The sequence below is a fragment of the Otolemur garnettii genome, unplaced genomic scaffold (assembly GCF_000181295.1).
Source record: "Otolemur garnettii isolate 467f Iridium unplaced genomic scaffold, OtoGar3 scaffold00022, whole genome shotgun sequence".
In the NCBI taxonomy this organism is placed as follows: domain Eukaryota; kingdom Metazoa; phylum Chordata; class Mammalia; order Primates; family Galagidae; genus Otolemur; species Otolemur garnettii.
The window spans coordinates 12,004,587-12,022,747 of NW_003852417.1; the positions used below are offsets into that span (position 1 = coordinate 12,004,587).

The following is an 18,161-nucleotide window of genomic DNA, read 5'->3' on the forward strand; positions in this document are numbered from 1 at the left end:
CCTGACTTGAATGGGCCTCAGATACTCACTTGGGGACCTCTTTTCCTGCTGCCATGTCCTGCCAACTATTTTTACCCTTGCTGTTGTGTCCAGAGGGCTAGAGGTCCCCTTGCTTGCCTAAAAACCCCTCAGCCGGCTCCCATTGCATCACACTCTTTCGCTCGCCTAGGAGACCATTAACTGCTATCAGGAGATAGCAGTGTGTGTCCATTTGTAGTGTTTGTTCAGCAAAAGCTTGCCGAAGGCCTCCTAGGGATAAGGAGAGGTAGAGATGGCACACGGTTGTTGGAAGAAGGTTGCCCATGGCTTTTACCCTCGGGGTCAGTGTCAGGACATGGTGGGAACTCCCCTGGGAGCTCGCATCTGCTCAACTACGGGGAGGCTTGTCCTGTTTGTGCCTTTACGGGGCTCCCACTCCCACAATGGGGGGTGGTTGTCCACCCAGCCCACCTGTTAGAGTGAAGGCATGAGAGGGCAGGGCCAGTGAGCTGGGCTGGAGGAAGCTGTGATGGGAACAGAGCATTTATAGCCCCTACTGTGTACAGGGTTGGCTGTGTCTGCCCTTACTGTCAGGTAAGGAGAGGAGGTGGGGGAGTGGAGGAGGCAGCTCGGACTCCAGGGTGGGGAGCCGGAAGCCCTCACAGAAGAGCTGGACTTAAATGCTGTGTTGGCTTGTCACCACTGAAGATGAGGAAAGCCATTCCAGGTGGAGGGGACAGCATTCCTGAAGGCGGAGGTGACGAGTGATGATCATGCTGGGGGTGTGAGTAATCGGGGCCTTCATGGCGGGGATTTGTAGGCACAGAAACTGGAAATAGGGTGACCAACTCTCCTGGTTTCTTGGGACTGAAGCTTCCCAGGACTCAAGACTTTTGGTGAGAAAACCAGGAAAATCCTGGGATAAGTTGGTCACTGTGCTGGGAAAGCTAAACTTGATTCTGATGAAAACAGGCTTTGGGTGTACTGATTCATCATGAGAAATCCGAGGCCACTGAAGAGACATAGATGGAGTTTTTTGTAAGGGGAAGGGGAGGAAGCATCTTCCATACATCAAGTCTACTTTATCCCCACACTGATCAGAATAATTATGTCCCTTTTGCAAATGAGGAAAGTGTCAGAGAAAGTAAGACACTTGCTCTGGCTCACACAGCAAATAAGTGGTGGATGTATTTGATACCAAAGCTTGTGCTCTGAGCACCAAGTCACCTGCCTCAGGATGAGGTTCTGAAGGACAGGAGGTGGGCATTGTGGCTGCAAATCTGAGGCTTCCTGGGATTGTTCCGAGGATAGGGCCTTGGAAGCTCCAGGAAGACAGCCCTGCACTGTAATACCGGGTTCCCTGTCTGTGGCGGCAGATGGCCAGCAAGCAGCCTGGGAATCCCAGCTTCCTACCTGATGTCCGCAGCCTCCATCTAAGGGTCTGGCCAGCACAGGCCTCCGTGAGTGATGTTGAGTAGATAATGGGACTTGGCCTGCTCCGGGATCACTGGCAGGTCCCTGCAGGCCCTAGTCACTTAGCAGCTGCTCCCAGTGGAGAGAAACAGCAAGCCGTGCAGACCACAGGGAGGAAGGAGGCCCAGGCAGGAGAGGCACTCTCCTTGCTGAGTGCATAGCGTATCCCCCGCTCCAAAGATCAGAGAGAGTAGGCCCAGGTCCACGCACCCCTGTCTGACCAAGCCCAAGCTGCTTGGGACTGCAGCAGCCACACCTCCGTGACAGAGCCAGGCACAGAAGTATGAATGGGCTGATCTGAGGACCTCTCACCTAGAACCAGACACAGGTGGCAGGGGAGGAGTAGACATGGAGGGAAGGCCAGCACAGCAGATGGAGCCAGGGCTTGATGGCCTGGTAGCAGGTGTGGAGGGCAGCGAGCGTGTCCAGTCGCAGTGCGTGAGTGTCTGCACAGGTGGCTAGAGACGAATGACAGGAGTCTGGCTATTGGCAGCCAGGTCCTGAGTGCTCAAACCTGCAGCGGGGCTGAGCCTGCAGATGGTGGTCAGAAGGCTGCTGTGGGGCAGGAAGGCTGGCATACTGATGCTCTGTGTGTTACAAGGTGGCAGAGAGTGATAGACACCGGTGCAGTCCCTGGGCACACGTACCAGACTGCTAAGTCTCTCTCTGCAGAGCTGCAATGGTAGGGATGAGGGCTGGAGCAGGTGGGAATTGGGAATCTCTCTCTGGGGTGCTTTGCCTGGAAAGACTCTTCTGGGAGCCCCGCATAGGCCCCAAGAAAAGTATTATTGGTGAGTGCTCTGGCCTCAGCCAGGAGGCTGTTGGTGGGACATTGCATGAGGTGTCTCAGCCTCTGTTAAAAAGCCAAGGCAAGACTGTTTCCAGGGAAGAGAGGCAGGCCAGGAATTTCTGCTTTGCTCCACCCTTAGTAAGGATCTGTTTTGCTAAGGACTGATTGAAGTTTGGCGTCACCCTGGGCTCCACGTGAGAGGAACTACCACGGGTCTCTCTGTGCAGTTCTGGGGTCCAGAAGGATCGATTCTAACCAGGAACAATGAGACACAGGCTTTCCTGGGCATAGGCTGGTGTGTGTGTGTGTGTGTGTGTGTGTGTGTGTCCTCTGAGCCTCCTAAGAGGTATCTAGGAGAAGGGGAGTGGGGAGTGCTGCAATGGGTACAAAGTTCTGTTTGGGATGCGGAAAAAGTTTGGAAATAGAAGATGGTGATGGTTGCACAACATTGTATATGCAATTACTGCCACCGAAGTGTTACTTAAAAATGGTTAAAAGGGCAAAATTTGTCTCACATATCTATTTTACCACAATAAAAAAGAAAAAAAATTGTCAAGGGCACAAGAAACAAGGAAAAGCTGAGCAGATGTCCCAGATGAAAGGAGACCAAGGAGATGTGACAAGGAAACACCATGTGCCAAGTGGGATCGGGGGCCAGAGCAAAAAGGGAAAAATAATGTACCTTAAGCAAAAACTGGTAAAATCCAAATAAAGTCTGCAGTTCCGTTAGTAGTATTGTTCCAGTGATAATTTCTATGCTTTGCCAAATGTACCATAGTTATGTAAGATGTTAACATTAGCAGAAGCTGGGTGAACGGTACACGGGAACTCTCTGTGCTATCTTTATCACTTGTCTGTGATTCTAAAATGATTCCAAAATAAAAAGTAAAAAAGCTCCCAATGGCAAAGAGGGGTCTGGCTCTCCAAGGAGAGGTGGAACCAGGCTTGGCACCTGGGCCTGGGGCTCTGCCCAGGAGAGGCAGGGGAAGCCAGTGGGTGCTGGGGGTAGTGCCCCAGTCCTGGCTGCCTCTGTTCTGTGACTTTCCTGCTGGAATTCTAGCACTTTCCTCGGGAGAGCAGGGTCTCTGCTCTCCAAAGAGAAGGCTCTGAATCCACTTGGGTCAGCCATGGGAACCTGTGTGGGTGGGTCACTGAGGGGTCGAGAAGACCCAGCAGGCAGTCAAGGTCACGGGTCTGGTGTATCCCTCACTGGGCCACACATCACAATGAAGGTGATGGACCCTGCCCTGGCACTACCTGTCCACACCCTGCGCTCTGACACCTTCCTGAAGGCAGCTCTGTTCACACTATTTCTTGACCAGACATGGCTCCCTAGTCCTGGAAACTAATTCAAACTTGTAACCTGGAAACTCAGGCTTTTCTATCCTGCCCCTAGTCTCCTTCTCTCCCACTGCTGAACACACGAGCCAGCCCCACAGGGCCGGCCTCACACAGGGCCTTTGTTCCTTCTGTGGGATTATCTCTACCATATTCCAATTCAGTTTCTCAAGGTCCAGGTGAAAGCCCATCCTCTCCTGGCCTTATGACTGGAGACTATTGCTGACTTGCCTTCATGCCCCCTCCCAACTGCTGTCAGGAACATTTTCTGGTACCCCCCTAGAACAGGCGTCCTCAAACTACGGCCTGCAGGCCACATGCTACTGGCCTAGGACATTTATCCGGCCCACTGGGTGTTTTTGCTGCCGCTGCCTGTCCTGCTTAGCAGCTAACTCATTCTGGGGCCCGCAGTCTGGCCCTCCAACGGTCTGAGGGACAGTGAACTGGCTCCCTGTTTAAAAAGTTTGAGGATCCTTGCTAGAGCCTGGCTTAGAGCTGGCATAAGGCAGGTCCTGTTAAGGAGGGACAAAGGCATCTGAGGGGATCCATGAGAAAACGCTCTTGGCCCTAGGCTTAGCCAAACCTGAAGGCAATGGGAGAGCTCGGGGCCCTGCCCGAGTGTCAGCTGAGTCCACACCTTGGCCAAGGACAGACCCTGAAATGCATCCCAGGCACTGCAGGGCAGCAGAAAGGAGCCACTTCTCTAGGCACCACCCAGGGTGCCCGCTCACTCTTGAACAGGAGCAGGTCTCTGTCCCCAGGGAGAATTGGAGGTAAGAGAGATTGTCCTGAAGGTGGGAGCTTCTCCAGTGGTGGCTTCAGGGACTACTAGGCAGAGACGAGCCTGCACAGCGGCCAGCCTGGCCTGAGCCTCTTGTGCTGTTCTGTCCCGTCCCAGTTCCTGTGTGCTGGGGATCAGGGAAAGATAAACATGTGGAACAACACTTAGAACCCTCGATTTTCCCTCCCCCACCCCTTCCATTTCTAGATATCGTAGTTTCCATTTCTTCAGCAGTTCTCTGCCAATACCTGGGCCTGGGCACGGAGAGGTGGGTGTCCTGAGACGTGATTTCCCAGCCCAGAGTGGCCATGCAGCCAACACTGGCCACACAGCTGTGAGGGCAGGCAGCAGGCAGAGGTCTTTAGAGCAGGACCCTTGTCCCTAGGCACTTATTCGAGGACAAGTGTTAGGACTGGGAAGGGAAAGACTGAAAACAAATATCCAGTGAGCACCCACTGCATGCCAGGACCAGTGTCAGACCCTTCCCACCGGGTCTCCTTGACTCTGTCTATAAACTGCCAGACCAGCATGGTTCTCCCCATTGTGCAGATGAGGAGATTAAGGCCGAGCGGCTCAGGGAATGACTGCCCTTGTGTGTCAGAACCAGGAGTCAAGCGCCGATGTCTGTCCGACTCCAGATTCTTCTTTCTTTCTAGCCAGTCAAATTTAGCAGTGGGGGGTTGAATACCAACTTTAGTGACACTAATGTTAATAAGCTCTGATAACCCACTACCATTGGACCAGCCTAGATTCTGCTCTCTTTCCTCTGTGCCTGGCCAGGACATCCAGCTCCCTAGGCCAAGGACAATGTCCCGGCTGAGGGACAATTTGAGCTCCCAGGAACACAAGGTGACAGGGAAGAGGGCACATTTGGTGATGTTATTGCCTGGAAGGGGGCAAGTATGTGTTAGTGAGGTCAGAGTTCTTGTGGACAGAGGGGCGGGGCTGGGCGGGGGTAGAGGAGCCCATGAGTCAGCTCAGAAGGGCCCTGGGTGCTCCTCCCCCTCCAGCTCCCATACTCTGCGATGCGGTTCCCGTGACTATTTTGTGCTTGTCCAGAAGAGGCTTGGATGTGGACACTCCTCACCTGGCATCCTTCCAGGCCTGTGAGCCCAGCACATAGCAGGGGACCCTGGGTGGGAGGTCCTGGCTGGCACCCAGGCAGGCCGGGCCACCCCCGCTTGCCCCCAGGCCCAGGCCACTGTGTGCCTCTGGGTGCACCCTTTACCCTGAGCCTCACTCCCCCAGGCCAGACAGGAGGGTGAGCCCAGAACATTCTGTGACTATAGGCTGAGTGTGCTGGCTGTGACTGTGCAAAAGTGACTAGTATGTTTCCAGTGAAGCACAGAGTGATCTAGAAAGCAGTAACCAGCCCAGTAAGCTTAGAAAGCTTAGAAAGTGGCTGGTGTGCTCACTCCTAGGAATAGGGCCCTAATGGGACACAAGAGTGTCCACCAGAGACAACCTCTGGTCCCTGAGCCAAGAGCAGTTTGCAGGCAGCCTGAGGAAGCAGGCCGGGCCTTCTCCCAAGCTGGAGGGCCAGTCTGCAGGGTGCGGCTGTCATGGCCCTGCTCCCTGCCACACAGCTCCCTCTTTGTGCAGAGTCCTCTGTTTGCTAAGTACTCCTGTGTCACCTGCTCCCTTCCTGTTTTAAGTCATTTTATCCAGTGTTCCCCCTGTGGGGTCCCCTGTAGGCTAAGGAGATCAGTTTGAAGATCCTACACTTTAATTCCTTGTCTTTGGCTCAAGGAAGGTGTGAACCAGACCATACCCACCCTCACGTACTCATTCAGCAAGTGTTTGGGGATGGGTTGCGTTGCTGAGTACTGAGAGACAATGTTCCTGCCGCTGGGGAGCTCAAGGTGGCACAGTCAGGTGTACAAATAACTCTATAGCAACATGTGTGACGGGGGCCTGAGTGGGATGCAAGCAAAGGATTGCGTGGTGGGGAGAGAGAAGTGTGGCAGGCTTCCTGGACGAAGGGGCATCTCAGGCTTGACCCTCCTGACTGCCATTCCAGCTTCTTCCTGGTAAAGAGTCCCTCCCGTGTCCCAGCTGAAGGCAAACTGCAGTCCGTCCGTACATCAGAAGAATAATTAACACTCATTAAATGGGTGTCTGTCTACACTTTTCTCACAGAGCTAATTGCTCAATCCCTCTTCCCTGTCCAAAAACATCGAAGTGTCCCAAGGCGCTGGCTGCAGTGTCAGAGGACGCAGATGTCTTTTGCTGTCTCTGGTGACTGAGCCAAGACTTTCGCTTCAATCCACAAGTAGCTTCCAGAACAGAAGCAGCAGCAGCGTCCTGGGGTTAGCACACAACTCCTCCACGTGGATGTGGGTCTCTGTCCTCATGTGCCCAGGAGGCTCAGTGGGTGCACAAGGGGACCTGAGAGTGGTGGGGAGAGTTGAGGGAAGCCAATTCTGCCGGTGTGCTCAGATTTCCCTTGCACTGACAGGGTGCTGTGGATATGCTGGGCCACTACTGTGTGTTAGGAGTTGGCGAGCAGTGCAGGGAATTCCACAGGGGGCTTGTTGGGCAGGGAGGGCTTCACAGAAGCCTCTATACCAACTCTCCTGGATGAGTGGGGAACTGAGTCCATGGGGGCCCATGTGCTGAGTTTCCCAGGGAGTTGGTGATGGCACTGCCTCCCCGCCAAGGCTTTTTCCACACAGCAAATACCAGGCCACCTCTGAGTTTGAGGTGGTAGAATATGAAGGTCTGTGATTTGCAAACTATGTGTATAAGTGTCCTGAACAGATCCCAGTGACGGTCCCTTCTGCCATGTCTCCCTGTACCTGAGATACCCTCCCACATCACCAGGCCTCATTCCTCGTCCATTATTGGCCCGGAGCGGTCCCGCAGCCCCGATGCTCTGAGCATCTCCCTGGGAAGACGCTGTGCAGATGCTGTGCTGGCCCTGTACAGGATATGAGCCAGCCACGGCCCACCCAGGACGGGCTTCAGACTGTGGGAGGGTGGGTGGACAAACTCCCAGATGGCACCTGCATTACCTTTGGGTCTGCCAGGGACACAGATGTGCTGGAGCCTGGGCGGAGTGACCAGCATGGTCTTCAGGTGCTGGGCTGCCTGCTCCAATGCCTTGGCCTGTCTGTCTCTGCAAAGAAGCCCTTTTGTCCACAGGGACAGGGAGATGGACAGGTTGATTTTCCTTTCACCCCGAGCCTGCTTGGCACCTGATGCCAGGTCTGCACAGTCACCATCAACCCTGCTGGGGCCTGCCTTGTGCTGGGTCCCTGGGCAGGTGTGAGGGCACAGATGGGTGGTGGAGGTGGCCAAGCTGGGGAAATGTGACCAAACCAGAAAGAGGCGATACTGGGCAGAGGCCCAGGCCACCCAGACCGTGGGCTGGTGGGAACACCGACAAAGAAGTTCTTGAAGGGGAAGGAACTGTGATCTAAGCTTCCCAGAGTCTGGGGCTGCAGACCAAGCAGAGGAGGCTACTGCAGAGGAGGCTACTACAGAGGACAGAAGGGCACAGGGAGAGGAACCGGGGGGGCCCTGGTATGCTGTGTGGCCAGGGGAGTCTCAGGTAACTACAGTCACTGAGCATCTCCCATGCGGCCTCGCCTCCAAGGAGGTGTCATTACCTCCAGGGATTGAAGTGGGGCCAGAGAAGATAAATGACCCTCTTGAGGGCTCAGCACCAGCAGCCAGGAGAGATCGGTGTTTCAGCCCGTGCTATCCCCAGGCCAGCTCCTGCGGCCTGGGAAGGAGCATGTCCCCTGGGGAATGATGTGGAAAGGCAGGTGCTGCGATGAAGACTGAGGTCTGACTGTGGGGAGCCTCTGAGGTCAGATCAGGAGCTCCCGCCGTGGTGCTGGCCGAGTGCTCCACGTTTCTCATGTCACTGAAAAGGCCACTCCTCCAGGGCTCTCCCTTTTGCTACCGCTTTGACTTTGCTTCTGGAGGGTCTTGAAGGAACCAACCAACCCATACTAGGGCATGAGTACAGCCCTGGGGTTTCACTCTGGGCTCCGACACTCCTTAGCTGGGTGGCCTTGAGAAGATCACTAAAGCCCTCTGATGCTCAGTTTCTTCATTTTAGCAAGAGATAACAGTACATGTCAGCTGCTGCGGGGATTAGAGGTGCTGTATGCAGAAAGCTGTACGTGTGTATGACAGTGACGAGGGGCTATTAATATTGCATCAGCCACCTCCTTCTCAGCGCTCCTGGCTTCAATGGCTCCATCACCTCAGAGAAGATTGCTCTGACCTTTGCTAATGCTACAGGATGGAGGTGAATCTCCTAGGAATTTGCAACAGGTCTCTATGGTCTGGGAGACACTGTAGACGTCAGGAACCGAGTGGCTTCCCCAGCTCTGCATCTGAGCATTTTACACAGCCCTGAGAAGAGCTGCCGGTGGAGACAGCTGGTCCCAGTGTTTCCTCTCTCAGGAGCTATTAGCTGTGTCATGCATCCATTTGTAATGAAATGGAAGCGTTTTGATTTCTCTAAGAAGCCGGATTTTCTCCCAAATCCTTGCTGCTTTCATCCTCGGACATGAAACAGCCCATTCTAATCTCACATGAAGGGGCAGCAGTTATAAGGAGTCCATGAAATCTGATCACCAGCTTGCTCCCAGGCGGCAGCTTTGATCACTGGGAGGGAGCGAGCCATCCTCAGCTTGGTGCTAATAGCCCCCTGCATTATTGAAGAGCCAGTTTTCATTGGTGGCAGACACATGCGGGGAGACATCCAGAGTGGAGGCTGGGGTGTCAGCTGCTTCCCTCACTCCTTGGCATTGCAGCCTTGTAATCTAGCAGGGCCACTAAAAATGGCCCCCTGACAGAGCTGTTGCCACACCCTCACTGGAGGCCAGCTGACATGGAACAAGTGAATAAGGTGAAGCCACCACTCTGTAATTCTCTCAATCGCTGCTCCTCTGATGCAAACGCCTGAGGAATGAACAGCTGGCCAGGGAGCACGCTTAGGAAATGCACACTCAGTGATATGATAAGCCAACTGCAGCCCAGTGTGGCCTCACAATGTTCCCTTAACCCTCTGAGTAGGTCACTGATACCCAGTTTTTGTGGCAAAGCAAGGGTAGGGTCTTAATTAAGGGAGGTGGGGCTGGCTCCTTGTAAGTGAGCAACCCACCCTCACTGTTTGAACTGGATAACTTTTTTTTTTTTTTTGACGGAGCCTCAAGATATCATCCTGGGTAGAGTGCCATGGCATCACAGCTCATAGCAACCTCCAACTCCTGGGCTCAAGCGAGTCTCCTGCCTCAGCCTCCCAAGTAGCTAGGACTACAGGCGCCCACCACAATGCCCCACCATTTTTTGGTTGCAGCCATCATTGTTGTTTGGTGGGCCCGGGCTGGAGATTCGAACCCACCACCTTAGGTGTATGTGGCTGGCGCCTTAGCCGCTTGAGCCACAGGCGCTGAGCCTGAACTGGATAACTTAATCAAACCCTTTTCATTCATTTGAGAATTGCTATTTGAATATCTACAACATGCCAAGCACTGAGTGAGGCACTGAAGATACAACAATGAGGAAAACAGGTAAGTCTCCCAGCCTTCGAGAAAACCTGCATGGTCCCCTCTTGTGTTCAAGTACTTAGGGAGTCCCTCCTTCACTGAATAGGGTAGATCTGTGTAATTAACAGAACATTGTGGAACAATGGAGTGAGATGTCTTAAGCAAGGTTATAAGACACATTGTGGCTTCTCCCTTGCTCTCTTGGATCACTTGCTCTCTGGGGGAGCCAGTTGCCATGGTGTGAGGACACTCAAGCAGCCCTATGGAGAGGACCTGACAGCTATCTTGGAAGAGGGTCTTCCAGACCCAGTCAAGCCTTCAGATGACAGTAGCCCTGGTTGATATTTTGACAGGAGCCTCATGAGAGATCCTGACCCAGAATCACCTTGTAAAATTGCCCTCAAATTTGCAACCAATAGAAATTGTGATATAATAAATGTTTGTTGTTTTAAGCTGCTAAGTTTTGGGGGTAATTTGTTACACAACAATAGTCTTTGGTGAATATCATGGTCTGGTGAAGAATTAGATATTGATCAAAAACTCATACCAATAGTTATACAATTACAAATATGAAAATTGCCAATAGTTATACAATTACAAATATGAAAATTGCTATAAATGCCTCTATTAGGAGGACTGACTTAGTCCAAGAGGTTAGGGAAGGCTTCCTAGAGGGCGTAATATCTGGTTTGAGGCTAACAGGTAAGTACGGCTAAAGTAGGTGGTGTGGAAGAGCTTTCAGGAAGAGTAGCTGCTTGAACCAGGGCCCTGGGTTGAGAAGGAGTCGGAGGTACAGGTGGCAAGCTAGGAGGCCAAGGAGTTGATGTGCACTGGGGAGAGGCAAACAGGTGGTGCTAGGGAAATAGAAGGGCTCTATTGCTGTTCACCCTGAGTGGAGTGGAGCCACCAAAGGATTTAAACCAGTGGGTGACATGCTTAGATTTGGGTTTTCCTTAGTTTCTATGGAGCATGGTTTGGAGATTTGAGGATAGATGGAGTGGGCCCAGGAGAGGGATGGGGTGTCTAGAACCAGGTGGTGTTAATGTATTAGTGGACCTGAAGACAGGAGGACAGGTTGAGAGCTACTTATGAGGCTAGATTGATGATGGTACTTGGTGATGAATGGCCATAGAATGGGAATGGGAAGTGGAAGGAAGTCCCCAGATGAGTCTTAGGTCATACAGCTATGGCTGGTCTAGGGGTTGGATCAATCTCAGAGATTCTAGGGAAATGTGCTTCATGGGGCCAAAAGCTTGGAAAGCTTAATATGCTCCTGAGGCCACTGGGTACACCACCCACCCTCTGCCTCTGGGTAAGGCCCTGTTCTGTCAGAACTCACAGTCTTTTATGGCCTGAATTGTGCCCCACAATTTGTATGTTGAAGCCCTAACCCCTGGTGTGATGGCATTTGGAGATAGGGCCTTTGGGAGGTGATTAGGTTTAGATGGGGTCATGAGGTCCCATCCTCATGATGGGATTAATACCCTGATAAGAAGAAACCAAGGAGCTTGTTCTCTCTCTACCATGTGAGGACATGTGAGAAGGTGACCATCGACAAGCCAGGAAGCGGGCCCTCCTCAGAAACCAAATCAAAGGTACTAATATGGTGGGACTTCTAGCCCTTGGAACTGTGAGAAATAAATTTCCATTGTGTAAGCTTCACAGTCTGTGGTACTTTGTACGGTAGCCCTGAGAAGATTAAGACGTGGTCTAGGGCTGCCATCCCCAGCCCCCAGGCCATGGATTGGTACTTATTAGGAACCAGCTGCAAGCGTCATTGCCTGAGCTCTGCCTCTTGTCCCATGAACTCACCCACACCCCCACTGTCCATGGAAATTGTCTTCCATGAAATCAGTCCCTCGTGCCAGATATTAAAGAGATTTTTTTGGTAAACTGTAAACAATGTTACTCTTCTCACTAATTATTTTTGTTTTGGAAAATATGGCTATTTTTCATAAAAATGTTACCCATGTTAACATACAATGGGTTTATTATTGATGTTTTAAATAAATTAATAAACAATTCCTCAGCTTTAATTTCCAATATAGTATGCATTGATAGATGTAATCCATTTAAGCAAAAGCTCTTAGAGGTCCTCAATAATTTTTAAGAGTATAGAATAGGGGTCCAGAGACAAGGAATTTGAGAACTACTAATCTAGAACAAGATAGCCCCTTAACTCCCTGGGGTCCTCTTAAGACCTCTCTTTCACCTGCATCTGTCATTAAGAAGATGTTCATAGCATCTTGGACAAGGTGGATTAGTGTGGCTATACTAGAAACAGGTACTTTAGACATGAATGGCTCAGGCAGGATGCCCTTGTCTGTAGTGTTCATGAAACTGTTAGTGTGATCAGTGACATGTACAAAGCACCAGTTGTTTTCAGGCTGAAAAATGTCCTGTGTAAGACACATATTAGGAGGATCCACACCCTTATACACACAGAGTGGACCTTTCTAGATACTACCCTGTCTTTCTCACTTGAGGAGTTGTTGGTCAGCCTCTGTCTGACCCCTTGCATTCACCTGCTGATTAGAACAAAGACACTGATCTTCCCCAAACCCTAGGAGGATAGTTTGATACTATCACTTGCTGATTAAAAATGCTCCAGCGCCACCAACTCCCTCTCCTGCTGTTCCAAATCAGCTAGAGGTACTAAGTCCCAAATCATTATTAAGCCATGCCAGGTCCTCCATGGTTAGCACCTCCTACCAGCCTCACCCAGCTATTGGAAAGTTCTGGAAGTTCTAAAGGACTCTCTGGATGATGGGACTTTGTATATGTGGTGTCCACCCTACACCCCAGTGCCTGCTTTTTTTCTTTCTCCCTCTGTTCCTGCAGACTTCAGGTAGCATTTCTTCAGGGAAGGCCCCACTGGCCTCTCCCACCAAGGCCACTAGAATATAAGCTGTGTGTTGTGCTCTGGGCATTACTATCAGTGCCAGGGCTGAGATCACGCCTGTGAAAGCAGAATGTGTTGGTTGTCTACAGGTAGTACTTATTCTTTGTGGTCAGTTTCTCATTCTGATTGCTTATTGCCCAGGCCATTCTGGTTGTTACATATTTTTAAAATCATCCCTTCCAAAGGCCTTGAAAGAGAGCACCTGATAAATATTTGTCACAAAGTCTCATCTCAGAGGAGGTGATTAAGACTCATCTTTCTCAGCAGACCTGCACTGTAAACAGCTTGCACCACCCTGAAGTCTAAGCAACTCAGCCAATTAATAGTTTTTTTCAGAACAACACAACAGCAAATTATTGGGGCTTGTGCTCCTTCCACTGACAATCTCTTTCCAACCGGCTGGTTCTTCGCTCACCTGCAGTTAGAAGCAGAGAACACCTTTGCCCTACAAGGAAATGCATCCCATAGCACTTGGGTCTGTAGGGGACATCCTTGGTCCATTACTGAATCCTTGTCTCTGCAGTCGTGACATAACAACTTGGATTACAGATTAAGTTCCTAACTGAATTAATTGCCAACTGCTCCAATTACACAAGTATGTATGTGAGTCTATATCCTTCCATAAATTACCAGGAAGAATTGTATTCCAACTGCAATATAATCTAAACACTGCCTCCATGTTGGAACACCCAGTAAAAAACCCCAGGGGCTCTGGAACAAGACTGTCTTTTTCATTGTCCATTAAGCCAACTCTCTAGAGTCAGGTGAGAGTATAAAATAATCACTTGGGTGTGGGTGGACCATTTGTAGTATGAACAAGAGTGGCCCATTCAGAGCAAGTCAAGATTCTTTCCTCTGGCAGTTATGATCTTTTAAGGTCTCTCCTCTAGCCTTGTCTAGCCAGGTCCACTCATCCTTATAGGCAGAGGTCAAGTCTACCTCCTCCAGGAAGCCTGCCATCCTGGGCATGACACCTTCCTGGGGCTGGGTGGGCCTAGGTAAATGAACACTTTCTCGGTGTAAAGAGAGCATTTGGCCAACGGTTAAGTAAATAAACTAGCCAAGAATTTAAAGGGATGAGGTTGAGATTGAAAATAATTAACGGGCACCAAAAGCTGTCTGTGTGATTGGTTATGGCTGGTGGATGGTAGATGCATCTTGGTCCTTTTTTCTCCTTCATTTGACAAATGTTCACTCAGTGTTTGCTAATGAGCTGGGCCCTGTGTGCGTGCAGGCCCCGGCACAGAAAACAAACACATGCACCCCATTTTTCCTTGGAAAAACCAGGAAATACAGTTTCACAGGAATCATCAGAGCAGTGAAAATTCTCCAAGGAAGAACAAGAGAGAAATGTGATTCTACTCAGCTCTCCAGGGACAGCTAATAAAATAAGCCTGGAAGAGAGGTTTCTCCAAGGTCTAAATTCTGGGTCCAGAAGTAAAAGGGGAGCCAGTGTTAGGCCTCTGGAGATGCTCAGGGAACTGTCTCCTGGCCTTCTCCTCTGGCTGTTCACCCAGCTGCGGTCAGACTGCCAGGCTGGCAGGCCGGCCAATGGACAGCAGGCACGTCCTGTTGGCAGCTGAGACCCAGCCTGGGAGCCGCCGGCCACAGGCCCCTGGCAAGAAGGCCTTTCCGCACATCCTGCAGCTGTTCAGGGGGAAAGACAAGCCCACGGAAAGCGGAGCCTGAGATGATTGATGGCGCTGTGTGTCTCTCTTTCTCCTGTAGATTTTTCAATCGGAAAGAAGAGGCTTATCTCTCATTTTTAATTGATTTTAATGCAGCCCAGCCAGGCTAGATCAGATCTCAGCTCCTCCTTGGCCTTCGATGAATGGTGTAAGGAGCTGCCTGAATGCTAATAAGAGCGGCTGGGAGACTCTGGGAGGAGGTGATGAGGCCATTGTGTGCCTGGGAGTCTTCCACAATGGCTTTAGGGGCTGACCTGCCATGAGGGACCTGTCTATGGATTTCAGGGCTAGTGTGGAAATGGGAATAGGGGTAGCCCGACTTCTAGCTTATGAGGCTGGAAGCAGAGGGTGTCCGTGTGGAGCTGTAATGGAAGCCTGAAGCTGCTTCCCGCTCAAACCATTGCAAGGTGTGGGACCCCAGCAGTCTGCCTCTCAGAACCAGAAGAGCAGTCTGCCTCTCCATTCCCCGCCTCCTGCCCATCCCCCTTCCCTGGGGCCTTTGCGTCCTCAGTGCCTTCTGAACAGAGAGTTCTCTTCTCACTTCCTGACTTGTTTCTCTTACCACCCCTGAATTCTGCCTCTGTGTGAACTTGGACCACTGGCCAAACCCTCTGGTCTTTAGCTTTCTCCTATCGAATTAGGTTAATAGCATTGACCACAGGCACTCTTCTGAAGAGCCAGAAAAGATAATGCAGGTAAAGCACCCAGTGCTGTGTTCAGGGCAGTAAATACTCAGGCGGTGTTTCTGTTCCATCCAACCCCTCCCTCCACCAAGTCTGCTGGATCAAGAGGTGCCAAACCTGTAAGTGGAAACTGGAGGCGACTGAGTGTTCTCCCCTGGGGATGGGCTCAGGCTCCTGTTCTAACCGCTTGATAAGACAGATAATTTATGAATGCCCTGGCCCATTTTCTTGGCTAGAATGGGATAATAAGTACCTTAGAGGAGTTGTATGCAAACTTAGCTCCTACAGAAGAAACATTCCTTTTTTTGTTTGTTTGTTTTGTTTTCAAAAAACCAGGGATGGGGCTTCTGTCCCAGAGTCTGATTCAGTCGGTCTAGAATGGGCCAAATGTCTAAGGTTTAAGACCGGGGGGTGGGGAGTGGGCACCGTACCGCACAGAGCAGGGGCCCTTTATAAGAGGCCAGCTACCTATCATAGCTCTGATGGTCCTCCACAGGCAAACCCAGTGCTCCTAACCCCGACAGAGCGCCCAGTGGTCCCCACAAGCCCAGGCAGCAGGTGAGTGTATGGAGGGGGTGGATGTGTGTCTCTCCATGTCTCCTAGCCCCTGTGTTTGTCTGTTTTCTGCTGCTGTAACAGAAAACTCCAGGCTGGGTAGTTTACGAAGAAAAGAAACTTACTTGACTCATGATTCTGGACACTGGAAAAATCCAAGGACACGGCCCCAGCATCTGCTCGGAATCAAGGAGGGCCTTCTTACTGCACCATGCCATGGCAGAAGGTGGGTGAGACAGAGAGAGGAAGGGATCCAGACTCTATCAGGAGCCCACTCACAATAACTAGCCTCTTCCCTGCACAACTAACCTGCTCGGATGGTAACAGCATTAACCTATCCATGAAGGCAGAGCCGCTCATGGCTTGATCACTTCTGGAGGGTCCCACCTCCCAACATGGTTGCACTGAGAATTAAGATTCTGACACATGGAGTATTTGGGCTTGGCTGTGCTGTGAACAGGGGGTTTGTGGCGTCTGGTCAGGTGAGGCTGTGTGTGAGGAGCTGGAGAGGGAAACTGGACCTTTGAGCTGGGCAGTGAGATGGGCATTCTGAAGTCAGAGACCCGTCAGAAGTGGCAGCTAGTGGAGGGCAGGCACCTGTTGGTGGAAAACAAAAAATATTTCAAGAGTAGTGAATTTGCAAAAAAAAGAGGAAGTATATTTTGAAAGATGTGGCTACAAGATACAGCCAAAAGAGGAGGACTAGAAACCATTAACTTCATCTTCCAGTATTAGAACTCGAACTGGCAGAGAAGAAATTACCTATGACTCTTTCTAGGCAAGAGGTAATCAGAAGATCGAGAGAAAGAAGAGAACCAATCAGACTGCTTGGGGAAACCAATTATGATGCTTTTCAATGTTTAAGATAAATAGAGGTCCTCACACCAGAAGTTAACAAGGGATTGAGGAATGACCTGAAAGCAGCTTTGGATAATATTGATCAGCAGTACCTTAATGAAATCGTGGGTGGTCAGGAACCTGGAGAGGAAGACACACAGAATGATTTGAAAGTTCATGAAGAAAACACACAATCAAAGAGTTAGAGGCCCTGGGAGAGTCCGTAGGGAAGAGTGATGACCGTAAAGACATGGACATCATCACCAAGTTCCTGAAGTTTCTTCTCGGTGTCTGGGCTAAAGAATTGAATGCCAGAGAAGATTATGTGAAACACAGTGTGCAGGGTAAACTGAACGGCGCCACTCAGAAGCAGACTGAGTCCTCCCTCAGACCACTCTTCAGAAAGCTGCGGAAAAGGAATCTTCCTGCTGATAAGGAATCTTCCTGCTGATATTAAAGAATCAATAACAGATACTATTAAATTCATGTTGCAGACAGCATATGTGAAGGCCAATGATGCTTATCTTCAGATGGCCATTGGAAATGCGCCTTGGTCCATGGTGTCACTATGGTTGATATCTCTGCCAGAACTGGCCAGGAAAAGATTTTTTCCAAGCACGTTACACATGTTTTAAGTGATGAAACTCAGCAGAAATACATTGAGGGATTGAAGAGGTTAATGACCATTTGTCAGAAGCACTTTCCTACAGATCCATCAAAATGTGTGGAACACAATGCTCTATGAGATCTGTGTACGGTGTGCAGATAATATTGAGGAACTTACGGAAGCAGAGTGTGGACTTCTGGAATTACCAGCAGGAAGGAGGAAAGAAGAAAACGGGCGTTTCCAGCCTCCCTGAGTTCTGGTACAACTTGATTGGTGTTAAGAACTTTGATAGCTTTCATATCACATCTGATTATTAACTGATTCTCTGTCTTGCCTTCATTTTAAATAGTTGAAAGATTAAGTTCTGAAGACTTTTAGTCACAATTTAAATGTGTAGAAAACAGAAAAGGGGGTTTAAAATGACCTTTTCCCCACTAGACTTTCAAAGTTGTGGTTAGAGATTAAAAAGAAACATTTAATGGCACCTGTGGCTCAAGTGGCTAAGGCACCAGCCACATACAACGAAGGTGGTGGGTTCGAATCCAGCCCAGGCCTGCCAAACAATGACAGCTGCAATCAAAGAATAGCCGGGCATTGTGGCGGGTGCCTGTGGTCCCAGCTATTTGGGAGGCGGAGGCAGAAGACCTGCTTGAGCCCAGGAGTTGGAGGTTGCTGTGAGCTGTGATGCCACCATACTCTACCCAGGGGGACAGCTTGAGGCTCTGTCTCAAAAAAAAAAAAAAAAAAGAAACATTTAAGGATGGTCTTAATTGTTTTGATAAAATGTTATTTGCACATTTTCTTTTATGTTATATTCATAAAAATATTTTTGTACATTTCAACAAAAATATAGAACCATTGAATGAAACTGTGTAGTCCTTAAATGTTGCTCAAGTTTTGCTGTCATACAGTAGAATTTGAATTTAACTGTTAAAGTTCAAAAAAAAAAAGAAGAAAAGAAAAAGATTCTGACACATGAGCCTTGAAGGGCACATTCAAACCACATCAGTTCTGATCCCCT

The 18,161-nt window shown here is 50.2% G+C and overlaps 1 pseudogene; it reads left to right on the forward strand.

Moving 5' to 3' along the window:
* The first annotated feature begins 16,236 nt into the window (after positions 1-16,236).
* On the forward strand, positions 16,237-17,278 carry LOC100963819 (annotated as a pseudogene).
* Positions 17,279-18,161: the final 883 nt, after the last annotated feature.